The sequence below is a fragment of the Marmota marmota genome, unplaced genomic scaffold (genome assembly GCF_001458135.2).
Source record: "Marmota marmota marmota unplaced genomic scaffold, marMar, whole genome shotgun sequence".
NCBI lineage: Eukaryota > Metazoa > Chordata > Mammalia > Rodentia > Sciuridae > Marmota > Marmota marmota.
The window spans coordinates 10,981,036-10,996,490 of record NW_026000261.1 but is presented as its reverse complement, the minus strand read 5'-3'; the positions used below and the strand labels follow the sequence as shown (position 1 = coordinate 10,996,490).

Here is a 15,455-nt window from a genome sequence, read left to right as displayed (position 1 = left end):
TATATATATATATATATATATATATATATATATAGAGAGAGAGAGAGAGAGAGAGAGAGAGAGAGAGAGAGATTTTTTAACCAGGGATGGAAGTGTTGGGGGTCTCCTGAGAACTGCTGCTCTTCAGATCTGGAGTAGAAGCTTCATCAGCCAGCATGACCCACATCCTCAGAAATTATCTTCTCCAGAAACCTGTTATAAGCTCAGTCACCAGAAGAAGAGCAGTCTAGGAAGACAGAGAATCCAGATATTACTAAGCTTTATTGGAATAATTGTATACATAGAACCATGCTAAGCACTGAAGTGAGCTCATGAACCCACAATAACCACACGGCTATGGGATTACATGTGTGTTATTACTGCTGGTTCCAGCAATCCCATGGGTGAGCATTCTCGTACCCATTTTACAGGACAAGCTGGGTCACAAAGGGCTGTTTCCTGTCTTATCCTTCCACACCATGAGGCCACACAGCAAGTGAATCCAGGATATGCTAGAGCTAGATATCACACTGCCTGGGACCAGGAGAGTCCCACATCTCTCTCCCTCTCATGACAGTGGGGCTCTGGTCCCAGGGTGGTAGTAAAGTGACTGTCTGGGATCTCTTTATCTTCCCACACCCCAGGTAGGCTCAGCCCCCACCATGGGGCATCTACACCTTCTGCCTAGTCCAAACACTTGGATACAGGGCCCTGATCCCAAAGCAGAGTTAAGTCTATCCCCTTTAGAATGTCATTACTCTCACCATGGTCACCCTAATGACACCAGGCTCCTATGGCAACCAAGATGTGCAGGAAGTTCCTGTATTCCAGAAATGACTTCCATGTAGTCTTCCCTTCTGTACCATTGTCTCTCACTTAAAAGCACCTTCACCACCCTTCAGGCCACCTGAAAAAAAGCATACTAATTAGAAGAAGTATGTGGGGATGCAGGCAATTGGGCACACTGTGCACAGGTTGTTGGAACAAAGCACAAGTCTGTTAACAGAATTTTTTTCATTTAAAAATGACCATAGAACCCAGGTATACACTAAATATAGTTTCTCCCTGGAAACTCACATTCCATGCTGCACTACAAAAATCAGGATTCTGGCATTTCTTTCATGTGAAATGACAAAACCTATACAATATATATGCATAAATCCAAAGTGATATAAACAAATGTCTGATTCAATAAAGAAATGGGTAAAAGGTGACAAACTATCTTGATCCAGTAATTCTCTCCAACTAGATGAAAAGTAAGAAGACAGGAAAGAAAGGACATGATGAAGTGGGACCCAAGTCTGCTTCTTCTAGCTACTTTCCCAGATGATGCCTCAAATCTTCTGTTATGGAACACAGGAAACAGGGTGGACTGGCAGTAACATATATCAAAATCCTAACATATGCCAGACATTCTGTGGGCCTTTCTTTTTCTTATTACAATAATTATGTGAGGAAAGCACCCTGGGGCCCATATGACAGACAAACAAGCTCAGATTCACAGAATATATGTCCATTTCCAGGGTGGAACATCAATCTCTCACCTTCTACTGAGCCCAACAAGCTGCCTTCCATTTAGAAAATGGGTTTCCAGTGCTTCAGGGCTGACAATGAGAAACTCACTCAATATGAAGCCTGAGTATGTCATGTCCCCTTGGTAATCACTCCCCTTTTATTGATAAAGATGATGGTGGGCATGGAATCCTGCCCTGTGGCCAAGAGGCCTGGGTGTGGGTTCCATATGGATTATCTGATTTCTGACATACTGAACTGGACCCTGGAAGCAGCACAAGTTGTTGGCATTTAGAAAGGAAACCTGAATCTTATTTTAACTGTAATAATTCTAGCTAGAATTAGTAATTATCCCCATTACTTAGATCAGGCAACAAAAATTGAAAGTTAGGTAACTTGGCCTAAGGAAGCAACCCTATTAATAAATGTTCTAGAGCTCAAAATCTAAAATAATTCAAAACATTAAAATTTGTCACCTCTGAACTCTAAGCTGAGATAGACATTTGATATACAAGGCATTGGAATTCACTGGGATTTGGTTGTTTTCTTGAAGACAATGTGCTGAAGTACTTTTTAAATAATAACTATAATTATAAAATGTATAATTCTATTCACGTAGGCAAAGTACAAAACAAAGTATGCAAATGGGAGAAACTATTTCTAATCTATACTCAATCATGAGTTTGTAACCCATGATGCATACAATTCCCCCCTCTACACACACACACACACACACACACACACACACACATTTGTGGATGAACTTTCATTTTTATTTACTTATTTTTATGTGGTGCTGAGAATCAAACCAGTGCCTCACACATGCCAGGCAAGTGCTCTACCACTGAGCCACAACCCCAGTCCTGATGTGTGGAATATTCTTAAACAACTGACATATGTTAATTATATCAAGAAATAATACACATTAAAAGCAAAATCAAATCCTAAACAAATACTTGGAAAAACACCAAAAATAAACATATTTAGTCAATCAGGCAAGTCACAAAATATAAGGTCAAATATGGTCCCACTATAGAAAAAATTACAACTATCAACCTACCTAGGCTAATGGATATGTATAGATAATTAAATACAAGTTATAGTATTACATAGAGAGAGAAAGTCTAGAGAACAAGTAAGAACTAATCAATGGAAACTCTCTTTGCATTAAAGGATGAGAAAATTATAGGGAAAGAAAGAGGAGACAAAATAATTTTAATTACTAATATACATTTCAATTATGTTTGATATGTCTTGGGCATGTGCAAGCCTACATGTGTGTATGTGGGATTGAAACCAGAGTCTCACAGATGCTTGGCAGTTGCTCTACCACTGAACTACATCCCCAGCCTTGTTTTACATGTCTTAAATAACAAAATAAATTAACTGGTAGTGTGGCAAAGTGATTGAGATAAAGTTTCATAAATAAGGAAATTCATAAACACATTAATAGACTAAGAATCATGACCATATACATGGGAAAATTGCACAAAAATAATAATTTAATAAAATTAAGCACATTTTTAAAATGTGTAAACTATAGTATTTTAAATATGAGAACCTTATTGTTTAAAATGTTCAAAAGAAAATGATTGTGAACTAATTATACATATGATGCCCACATAATCACTGCTTTGGAAACATGCTCATAATATACTGTTTTATGTGTTAAAAAGAAGCAGATCAAATCAATTTGACAGTGTTTCTGTATATGTGGGTGTCCCTATGTTTCTATGTCTCAACCTTCTTTACAATAATATTCTCACATAAAGTCGAGCAGTTTTCTATTCAGTCCACACAGAGGCTAGACTTTTAATACCATGGTAAAAGATCCCAGGGTGGGAATAAAGATAGTAGGATCACCTCCAATGTGTGGAAAAGTCCAGAAAACTTTGGCATGTACAAATAAATCCAGGCAGCTTCCTCACAGCCCACAAATCCCATACCTGTGTCCAAGCCTCCTGCTGGACACTTTCACTCCTACAATTCAGACTCCCATCACCAGGTGGCATCATTCTCCATCTTTTCCAGGTCATTTCTACCTCAAGGAAAGGTATCATTTCTATGAACAGAAATAGAATTTTTCCTCAAAGCAGATTATGAAACAACAAAGTGTATGAACTCAGTTCTCACTGAAAACTTCCCATGTGTATAAAGCTGAAAGAACACATGCATAGTTTCATTCTCTGCTTACTCCTATGCCTACATGTAATAAATTTTAAAAAAATAATTTTAGTTGCATTAGACATAATAACTTTATTTTATTTATTTTTATGTGGTGCTGAGGATTGGACCCAATGCCTCACACATGCTAGGCAAGTGCTCTACCACTGTGCCACGTCCCCAGCCCTATGTAACAAATTTTTGAAATATATACTGGGGTCTAGTTTGTGCTGGCACTGCCAGGCCAGTTCTACATGCACATCCCACACTCCTCTCTCTTTCTCTAGACCTTGTACAACAGGATATCTCCAAAGGAAGCAACATGGATGTTAAAGGTTCTGCTATGTTGTATTATCTTAATGGACTGCATTTCAGGCAACAAGAGTCCAACAGTCACCCTGAATCTTGGAAACTCAGCATCTGAGCAAGACATGGTACAGTTGTGTGGGGAGAGGATGAAACTTGGGAAACTGATGTACCTAGTGCTAATAGGCTACCTTCTCCTCACTCACAGATATGGAGTGAAGGAAGATGAAACCCTCATATGGCTTCAGTGTTGATTCTTCTCATGAGCAGGGAACTACAGACTCTTCCTTTAGCCCTGTGCTAGGGCAGGGTTGGTGAATTGCCAAACTAGTTTTGTGCCCATCTTTTCCCTAGCAGGGAGGCCCTTCCTAATTACTATCCTGTGGTGATATATTTTCTGTTTCATTAAGACCTCCTCCCCCAGTTGGGAACATGGACCCAGAGCCACAGAGACAAAAAAGAGGAGAGACCAAATTTTCAAAGACAAGTACAACACTTATGTATGATGCATTCAAAATTCATTCTATTGTCATGTATAACTAATTAGAACAAATGAAAATGAAAAAAAGACAAGCACAGGCCTGGGAACCCTGTCCAAATATCTAATTTCTCTGATTTAGTGAAATGGTTTTCACAGACTTCTCACATGATGTTCACCTTCCTCGGTTCCCCTTGGATAGTTGTGAGAAAGTAGGCATTCTCATGTCCTACAGGAGCTAATATCAAATGGCACAAACTTCATGGAGTGTACCTGATGCTATCTAGCAATATTACAAAGGCAGACACTCCTGAAACAGCAATGTGCCTTCTAAGAATCTATGTCAAAGATACAATGCAAAAAGATAAGGGAGAATTCATAACAGCACAAGTTTAGAAACATAACAGATATTCACAAACAAGAGGCTGGTGAAATAATCTACTATAAACCTGAGGACTATGCAGGTATAAAAAACAATGCAGAATCCCTCTCTTGCTGCTATGGAGTGATCTTCAGGATTCATTTTTAGGTTAAAAAAAAGAAGATCCAGAAAAAAGTATTAGCTGCAGCTGTCCAATAAGAAGCCATAATTGGGCTGAGGTTGTAGCTCAATGGTAGAGCGCTTGCCTAGGAAGCATGAGGCACTAGGTTTGTCCTCAGCACCACATAAAAAATAAAAAAAGTGCTGTTTCCATATACAACTTAAAAAGCTTAAAATTGTTTTAAAAAGAAGCCATAATATAAATGTGGAAGTTCATACTTCAAATTTGAATTAAATTATAACTCACTTCCTCAGTCACACTTGCCATGGGCTCAATAGTCACAGGTAGCCAGTGACAATCACCTTGCACACTTTGGATAGAGAATGTTCAGACAGAGAACACTTTCATTTCTGAAGGAATTTACATTGGACAATGCTGGTGTAGAACATGCTACCTTTTACTGGTGGGCAAATACATACCATGTTTGATTATCTTATTAAAAATTGGACAGTTGAAACCAAAACTGAAAAAAAAGATTAGCTATAAGAGGATGGTGAAGCAGCCCAGGATGGAGACAGATGATGTTCACTCTCTTAAAAACATAATAGATACTTACTGATTCCAAGCACTGACAAGAATGAGAACAATGAGCACTACAGGAGCAACAAGCAAGGACCCTGACCATGAGTAAAATTTGAGGTTTTCATAAGAACCATCATTGTAAAAAACAAACAAAAAAACCCCAGAAATATAGAAGAACAATTTGGAAATTTTCAACCTAGCATATATAATAACAGCTGAGGTCCATGTAAAAGTTTACAACCTTTGTAGTTGGCATTTTATATTATCTAGTAAAATTACACAGGAATATATTCTTTTTTAATATTTATATTTTAGTTGTAGGTGGACACAATACCTTTATTTTATTTTTATGTAGTGCTAGGATTGAACTCAGTGCCTCATGCATGCTAGGCGAGCACTCTACCACTGAGCCACAACCCCAGCCCCAGGAATATATTCTTGAAATCAGCAAATCTCTCCTATTCCAAGGATACAATGCAAAAACACAAAAAGGCAAAAACACAGGGCTACTACTAAAAGAAGGTTTCATTACAATAGAAGCCTAAAATTAAGAAAGCTCACCACCCAAAGGGGCTGGTTGAGTAATTGACAGCTCACATACATCCTAAACTCCGATGAAATGAGGGATTTCTCCTGGAGCAAGAGCCAAAATAGGAAGTCTCATAGACACAGACTCTACAACATTACATAGTTGTAGAAGCCTTTATGAGAACTCCAGAGATCAGGGAGGAAGTAAAAATACTCTCAGACAAATGTCAGCACAAAGAACAGACACACTGAAACAGTTAAGAAATGCCCATTTGCCCCTCAATAGATCATCCACCAAGTCAGCAGAGCTCAGCATAGTTGAAAGAAAATGCCCAATTTATACCCTTATTTGGGGTGGGGTGGGTAGTGGGGATTGAATGCAGAGTCAGCCATTTTTTATATTTTATTTTAAGGCAGAGTCTTGCTAAGTTGTTTGAGGCCTCACTAAATTATCCAGGCTGGTCTTGAACTTGGAATTGTATGTTTAAAAACAAGTTACATTTTTTTTCTGTTAAATGTATTTATGTATATGTGTGTATGTATATAAATGTGTGTGTGTGTGTGTGTGTATTTTGCCCCTGTGACACTGGGGATTAACCCAGAAGCATTTTACCTGAGTTATATACCCAAACTGGAACTTGCAATTCCCCTGCCCTAGCCTCCCGAGTTTCTGGTATTACAGAAGTGTCCCACTGTGCCTGGCTGTTTGTGTTTCTTACATACCTTTGATAGGGTTTTTTTTTTAATGCTTCTATATTGGTAAGAATTTAGACAAAGATATATCAATGTTTTGTTGAAGATGTCTTCCCCAGTGTCACTGCAATCATCTAACATGTTTTTGCCATGCAAGTTTTGTCATTGTTAATTTTTTATTAATTTTTATTGGTGCATTATAATTATACACAATGTTGGGATGTATTATGATACATTCATACATGAATATAGCTTAATTTGGTTGATTTAATTACCTAGTCATAATTTTTATGTCATCAAACAAGTCAATCTTTGGAATTCATCCTTTGTTTCTTCTAAAACTTTAAAGATTTGTTTTTAACATTTAATTTAGAACAATTTGGGTCTTATCCTGCTGTAAGATGGAGAAAAGGATCCCTATCCCTTTTTATTTTTTAATTAAATGATTTTCTAGCTATCACAATGCCACTTACAAAATCATCCATGATATCTCCTTTCTGATTTGAAATGCTGCCTTAGTCATATTATAAATATGTCTATGTCTGGATATTCTGTTTCATTGATTCTTCTGTCAGTTCACAGGCCGATGAAGTAAATGTCAAAATAATATTTTCCCTTCATGTACACCTTTCTCATTAGCATAGAAGGAGACTGGGCTTTCTGTCTGGAGGCCATAGGATTCCTTTGGTCTGTGGATGGCCCTCTTTCTACTCGGATTTGAAAAATCTGTTAGGTTGGCCACAGCCCCGCCCTCTCACTTTTCATGTCTGCATGTTCAAGTTGCAATTCAGCATTCTCTCACGAGATGGCACCAACATGCCAACATTATAGAAAGTCTACAAAGATGTGGAGGCAATGAGAAAAAACTACAGTACCTCCTTTAAAATGCACTTTATGAACTTACGTACATAATAATTTTATTTGATAGAAAAACTGGTAAATGTAAAGAAGACTGCAAATCCTTATGCTCTGGGGCATTCATACAATGAAACAGCAAGGAAGCCCTGGGGCACCCTCCCTGCAGGAGCAGGCATCAGACAGAGCCAGGAAGGCAGAAGATGATAGAGAGGATGGGGTACACAGTGGGGCATGATCAGTTGTTTCCACAGTGTCCTGGAGAGGGGATGACTGAGAACAGGTGGGAGAAGGTCAAGGAAGCCTGTACAGGGGTGTGGTAACAGAGGGTTTTCCACCCTGTTGTCTGGGGGACCCTGCTACAGTATAGACATCTCAAACAACACTGAGGAGGAAAGAGATAAATCAATGATATGATGTAGATTTGGAGGTCAATAAAAGATGGAACTACTTTAACATACATGTGAACTTTCTGGGCATAACTGCTGTAATAGTGAACAAATCATCCAAGACATTTATCAGTCCTTGACAAATGTAGGATTTCAACATTACATACTAGAGAATCAAGGATCACCCCTCAGTAAATTGTTTCACCATGTGGAGAAATGGTAATGCTGTTTTCTCAGATCAGTTACTCCAAGTACTTTTGGGATATGTCAAGATACTTAGAGCTGGGTGCTGTGGCACACTCTTGTAATCCTAGCTCCTCAGGGAGACTGAGCAAGAGGTTGCCAAGTCTGAGGCAAACCTGGGCAACATAACAAGAGGAGACTTTGTCTCAAATAAAATAAAAATTTTACAAGGGCTGAGAATGTAGCTCAGCGGTAGAGAGCTTCATATGCAAGGCTCTAGATTTAATCCCCAATACAACACACACACACACACACACACACACCCCAACACATACACAGCATCAGCTGGATAGAAGTCATTGTAAGACTATTAAACTTTTAAAAACAACATGTGAAACTATGAAATTATGCAATCTATATAAATTTTAAAGAATTCATAAAAACAGCTCCTAATTATTGAATCATTACTGTGTAGCTATCACTATTCTATAGGTTCTCATTTATAGTGTCAATTCTCAAGCATTGTTCCATCAGGAACAAGACAACAATATCTATTTTTGCCACTTCTACTAAATGCAGTATTGGAAGTTCATATTCAAAATGTAGAAAACTAAAGAAAAGATAAAACATAAAATTGTGATATAATCCAGACAGGTATGGCAGTTTATACCAATAATCTCAGTGACTCCAGAGGCTGAGGCAGGAGGATGACAAGTTTGAGTCCAGCCTTAGCAACTTAGGAAGACCCTTTCACAAGACATAGCTGGGGTTGTAGTTCAGTGGTAGTAAAGCACCTCTGGGTTCAATGTCCAGCACACACACACACACACACACACACACGTATACAGAGGTTATAATCCTGCAGTAGTGGAGGAAAGATAAGAATTACATCTGACTTCTCTTCAAAATGCCATGCAAAACATAAGAGAATAGAGTGGAATGCTTAAATGTTTAGGATAAAAGCCACCAATAAAGAATCCTGTACCCTGTGAAATTAACCCTCAAAAGTAAAGGCAGCATGAAGACTGTCTCAGACAACAAAATTTTAAGGAATCTACTACCAGAAGACTTGCCTTATATTAAATTAATTTCTTTAGAAAAAAATTCTTTAGGTAAGAAACTTGGATTTACATAAAGAAATAATATTAGATGAGGAGTTTGTGAAGGAAAATAAAATGCTTAATTTTCTTATTCTTAATTACTCTTTAAAAACTTGTTCAAAACAATAGCCACAATGATTTCTTTATGTTTGCATGTATACTAACACACACACACACACACACACACACACACACACACACACACATATATATATACTTATGTATAAGTGAAATAAATGACATGAGGGACAGGAAAGAGGAATTGTAATTACTTTGCTTTATAAGGTAATTTCACTACAATTAAGGTGGTATTTTGTCATTTGACAATGGACTTGCATTAGTTGCAAAGGTATATTGCAAGTTCTCTTTAGCAAGCACTACAAAAGTTTCAAAAAATACCTGGAGGGACTGGGGTTGTATCAGATGGTAGAGCATTTGCCTTGCATGTGTGAGGCACTGGATTAGATCCTCAGCATCATATTTTAAAAAACAAATAAATAAGATAAAGGTATTATGTCTATCTACAACTAAAAAATTTTTAAAAAATACCTGGAATGCTAAGAAGAGAGAAAATGGAATCAGAAATGGTCAACTAACTCCAAATAGGAAAAAAATGAGTAGAAGAAAAAAATAGGAACAAAGACTAAGAGTAACAAATAAAACAGTAGCACACATGGCAGATATTCACTCAACTATATCCACAATCACTTTAAGCATCAATGGTTTACACATATCAAGTAAAAGAAATTACAAGAACGGATCAAATGTCCAGATTCCATCAATTATTATTTACATGAAACCAACTTTAAATATAAAAACTCAATAGATTAAAAGGAATGGGAAAATATATATTATGCTAACTATAATCAAAAGAAAGCATTAGAAGATATGTTAATTTAAGACAGATTAGACTTTAGAGCAAGGAAGTTATAATGGATAAAAAGAGGCATTAGATGGTGATATATGGGTCAGTTCTCCAAAAAAGGCATAAATACCCTTTCTGCTTACATGACTAATAAGAAAAGTGTCAAAATATGTGAGGGAATTACAGATGCAATTGCAAGGAAAACACATGAATCAACTACTAGGAGACATTACCCTATTTATCAGAAATGGACAGATCTCACAGGTAGAACATCAATAAGGACACAGTAGAATTCAACAGCATCATCAGTTGATTAGATATCATTGAAATCTCTCTGTAGAATACAGATGGTTCCTCCACTTAACAGTTTGACCTCTGAATTGACTATTTGATGGCCCCAAAGCATACCCATACAGTTGTTCTGGTTTTTTTAATAATACCTCCAATACAGTTTTCAATAAATTAAATGAGATATTCAATATCTTATTATAAAAGCAGTTTTGTATTAGATGGTTTTGCTGAACCATAGGCTAATATAAGTGTATTTCATACATTTAAGATAGCTAGACAAAACCAGGCCTGGGGTGCCTATAATCCTAGTGACTAGGGAGGCTGTGGCAGGAGAATTGTAACTTGAGACCAGCTTCAGCAACTTAGCAAGGCCCTATGCAACTCAGTGAGACCCTGGCTCAAAATAAAAAAAATAAATAAATAAATAAAGGTGGCTGGAGTAGCTCAGTGGTTAAATGCCCCTGGTTCCAATCTCTATTATTAAAAAAAAAAAAAAAAAAGATAACTAGACAATAATTTAGCTATATTAAACACATCTCTGACTTCTGATATTTTCAAGTTATGAAGGGATTTTTTAGGACATAACCCCATCATAAACTGAGGAACATTTATAGTTTATCCCAAAATAGCAGAATACACATTCTTCCCAAACTCACATAGATTATGCACTGAGACAGAACACATCCTGGGCCATAATACACCGTTACAAATTTAGCTGGTGGCAATGGCTGTACAAAATAGGGAACATGCTAAAAAATTCACTTATTTGTACACTTTAAGTAAATTACAATGTTGAATTTTGTGTTATATGCATTTTCTATCAATTTTTAAAAGGTGCAAAACTGAAGGAACTGATGTTAATAGACAAGTTGTGAATAAACTCTGAGCAGAAATCCCCACATTGTTGCTTTTCCTGGAATTACAGAAAACTGAGTAGAAAGATAATATTGTTTTCAAATACAAGACATGTATGATGGTTTAAACTCAAGCTTTAAATTATTTTTTGTGAATTCCAAACCCCCTCAAAATCTGAAACAAGCAGTCTGCAATAGCTATTAAAAGTTTGTTGGAGACTAAGACCACTTAAATTGATATAAATTGATCTATTTATTAAAATCTTTGGTAATTAGGATACAATTTTACATTTTTAGTGAATAGTATGGAAGAAAGTATATCGAAATTTCGATTATTGTTACATGAAATACCTCTTTTTAAATTACTGAATTAAAAATATTCATGTGATTACTGTTTACTTACTATTTACATACTTTCCTATTTTAAGTGTTAAATATGTGGGTACAAAAAATTTAAAAATATATACAAAAGAAAAAAAAAAATGTATATATATATATATATATACAAAAGAAAAATCTAACACCCAAGTCATTGCTATGGTTTGGTTTTTATCATTATCAAAGCCCCATGTTGACTTTACAACAGGGAAAAACACTAATATTGTTACTGTCCCTTGGCTTACTCAGGGCTGCTAACACAGATTGCCATAACTGGTTGCTTTAAAGAACAAACATTTATTTCTAACAGTTCTGGAGGCTGGATAGTTTGAGATCAAGATGCAGGCAGTATCTTTATCTAGTAAAAGCCCTCTTCCCAGTTTGCATATACTGTTTTCTTGTAGCCTCCACAAGTGGCTGAGAGAGTGAGAGATAATTCACATCTCTGTTCTGATAAAGCTACCCTCATGACCTCATCTAAACTTAATCGCCTCTTAAAGGTTACACTTCCAAATAATATCAGAGTGGGCATTAGGGTTTCAACATATCAATTTGGGGGGGCGGGTGAGACAAATTTATTCAGACAATATAGATATTTCCCTTGATTCTCTTTTTTTCTTCTGCTAATAGCCAATTTCTATTATTCTTTCTTGTGCTCTTCCTTTAATCTTTTACTTCTGTCTTCTCTCCTCCTCCCTCATAATAATCATATCCTATATAATTTCTGTTCTCTCCCTGTCCACCATTTGAAATTGTAAACCCTTTTGCAAACTTGCTGTTTTATTATAGGCAATAACTAATCATATCATTTTGTTTATTGTGATAATTAACTTTGTAGACATCATAGTAGGAAATATTTGTTTTAATGCTGTATATTGTTTGCATTGGTTGTTATCATCTGTCTCCCCCTAAACAGTGAGGTATTGGAAACCTTCAGGGACACTATAAGTACATGGGGTAGAAACTCTAGTGCCTCAGATTCATAGTGTTAGATAGGTAATCACACAAACTACATGAAAAATCAAGGGAACAAATCACCCCAAACAAACCAAGATACATCGACATCACAGTGGAAGAAATGTCAGAGAAGGATTTAGAATGTGCATAATTAAACTGATCTATGAAGTAAAGGAATGAATTCAGAGAGAAATTACAGAAAGTGAAAGACTTCAATAAAGAGGAAGAGATTCTATTAAAAAAAAAGACAAGCAAAAAGTCCTCAAATAGAAGGAAACAATAAACCAAATTAAAAATTCAATAGAAAGAATCACCAACAGACTAAACTACTTGGAAGATAGAACCTCAGGTAATGAAGACAAAATATATAATCTTGAAAATAGAGTTGACAATGGAGAGAAGATGTTAAGAAAGGGACAGGGTTTGATCCTCAGCGTCACTAAAAATAAATAAAGTAAAGGCATTGTGTCCATCTAAGAGATATATGGGAACCACTGCTTATTATAATCTATATATGAAAATATACGTATATTTATTGCAAGTTCATGATAATATAAACCTTCTTCCTTAAGCAGGACATATCACTGCTTTCAAACTAAGAGTAACTTTCTAGATGGGCCTCAAATGCTACTCAAAGCACAGAACTGGCGATGGAAGAAAAATCCACCTGCTAATCCTCTTAAAGGATGAGATCAAAGTAGTTTTTCTACTTTCAGACTATTTTGTGAACCTCATATGTGCTACTCCACCATATACCCTTGTACAGATCTATGAACTCATTTGAGCCAGGCATTATATCTTACCAGTATGGAAGTGTCAGTGGTCTGCTGAATGCTGCTGCCCTTCAGCTCTGGAGTAGAAGCTTCAGCAACCATCATGACCCTATCCTCAGAAACTGTCTTCTTTAGACACTTGATATGAGCTCAGTCACTAGATGAAGAGCTGCCCAGGGGAAGAAAGAATTCAGTAATTACTATGCTTTATGGGATAAATATTTGCCATGAACCATGCTAGCAATGGTCAGTGACAAATAGCACTTATACAATTGGATAGTAGTTGTAACAACCAGAAAGTGCAATGGACTTCTCACCATGGCCTGTTTCTTCTCTGTTTCTTGTCTATCATCCTGTAAAAATAAAATTGAAAAGGAATAAGAAGTGGCCTAAATTCATACGGGCATTTATGATCCCACAATACTACAGGGATATGGGCTTGCACTGTGTTTTATCACTGAAAGTACCAGTAATCCCTTGGGTGAGCATTTCTACCCCCATTTTACAGAGGAGAAGCTGGGTCACAGAGGACCCTTCCCAGTCTCATCCTCCAGCACTTCTTTACATAGAAAGTAGGTCCAGGACACCTTGGGGCAGGACATCATGCTGCCTGAGGCCAGGAGGGTCCCACATCTCTCTTCCTCTCCAGTCAGTGGAGACACCAAGCCCCAGAGTAGGAACAAAGCAACTCAGTTCTGGGATCCCTTCCTCTCCCCACAACCCAGTGAGGCTCAGTCCCCACCACAGGACACTCACACCCTATGCTAAGTTCAGAAAACTGGAGGCACAGCCCTGCTCTCCAACCAGAGCAAATTTGTCTCCTTTTCAAAGGAGACAACAGTTTAATGTTATCACTGTCAACATGATGACATCATGTTTCTATGGCTACCATAATGTGCAGGTTGTTCCTATACTCTGGAAATGCCTTTCAAGCATTTTTTTCCCTTCGGTCCCTAGGGCTTTCTCTGAAATCAAAACATCTTCAACCTTCAAGATACATGAGAAACCATACTAATTAGATAACAGAAGTGGGGATTGAGGGTTTGGGAACACTCTGGCCAGGTTGTTGGAATAAAGCATATTTTGCTATCAGGAATTGTGTTGTCTTTAAAAATGACCTTAGGAGAGTATCACTTGTCCATAGAAACCCAGGGACAGATGTCTCCTAGGGCTCTTGAAGTTGAGCTAGCCTTCAGAGGGGAACATGCAAAACTCACATACCATCCTATGCAATTAGCCATCTGTGGCAGAAAACTCAAGAGGCTGTCCATAGTCATGGGACTAAATGATCTAGGAACACCAAAATGCCATTTGAGTTATTGCAGGGAGGCATATCTACAATAATATAGACATTTATTAGGGAAAAACCTAGTCAATCTAACCATACAATAGTTTATTCTCAGGAATTCTTATACTGCATTCCTGATATTTTCTCCAAGTGGAGGAACATCCATGATAAAACACATCTAGCCTCAATACACACCTACTCCTGCTGCATAACAAGAATGACTTACATGATTGCTGACAGTGTAAAGAGAAACAGGGATCCGACAGGCAATGTCGCAACCCCTTGCCCGCAAGGAAGATGCAACACTCAGGAATCTTCTTTCAGCAGTTTATTTCAGGCCCTTGATAGTTCTTCTTCTCTCTCGGATGCCCCTCCCAGCCTTAATAAAGCATCTCAGGCCCCAATGCAAAGCAGCCTCGTGGAGCTTTCTCATAGGGTGATGAAAAGTCATGCGCCAACTCTCCCAAATAAGGAGTTGTTTGTCACAGACCACAGCGGAGCCAGCGCCATCTTGTAATGGCGACCATAATTTGCATAAACGGCAGAAGCGGCTCACCACAGTTCCCCCTTTCTATTTTCTTAAAACAATACAGGCAAGAGTAGAGGTCCTATCCCACTGTGCAGAAGTGGCTGCATAGTATGGCTCAGTCTTAAGGAGGGCCCTTCCCCAGATCCGAGACCATATCAGCCGACGCCTTTTTTCGTGGGGCGGGGAGTGGACGCGTCTAACCCGCATGCAATAGGACATGCTCTCCTTGAGGTCCACGTCAAGGATCACTCAAGTGCAGTGCTTTGCCTC

The 15,455-nt window shown here is 37.6% G+C and overlaps 1 long non-coding RNA gene across 17 annotated transcripts in view; it reads right to left on the bottom strand.

Annotated features, from left to right (window-relative positions):
- The window catches only part of LOC107152424, a 104,077-nt gene that overhangs the window by 44,559 nt on the left and 44,063 nt on the right, over positions 1–15,455 (bottom strand). For 16 of the 17 annotated variants that reach the window (XR_007344904.1, XR_001504782.2, XR_007344916.1 and 13 more), the window contains 2 exons: positions 13,686–13,721; positions 13,399–13,537 (listed from right to left, as the gene is read on the bottom strand). The exons of the other annotated variant lie outside the window; for it this stretch is intronic. This is a non-coding gene — a long non-coding RNA (uncharacterized LOC107152424). The remainder of the gene's footprint in view (positions 1–13,398; positions 13,538–13,685; positions 13,722–15,455) is intronic. 17 annotated transcript variants of the gene reach the window in all.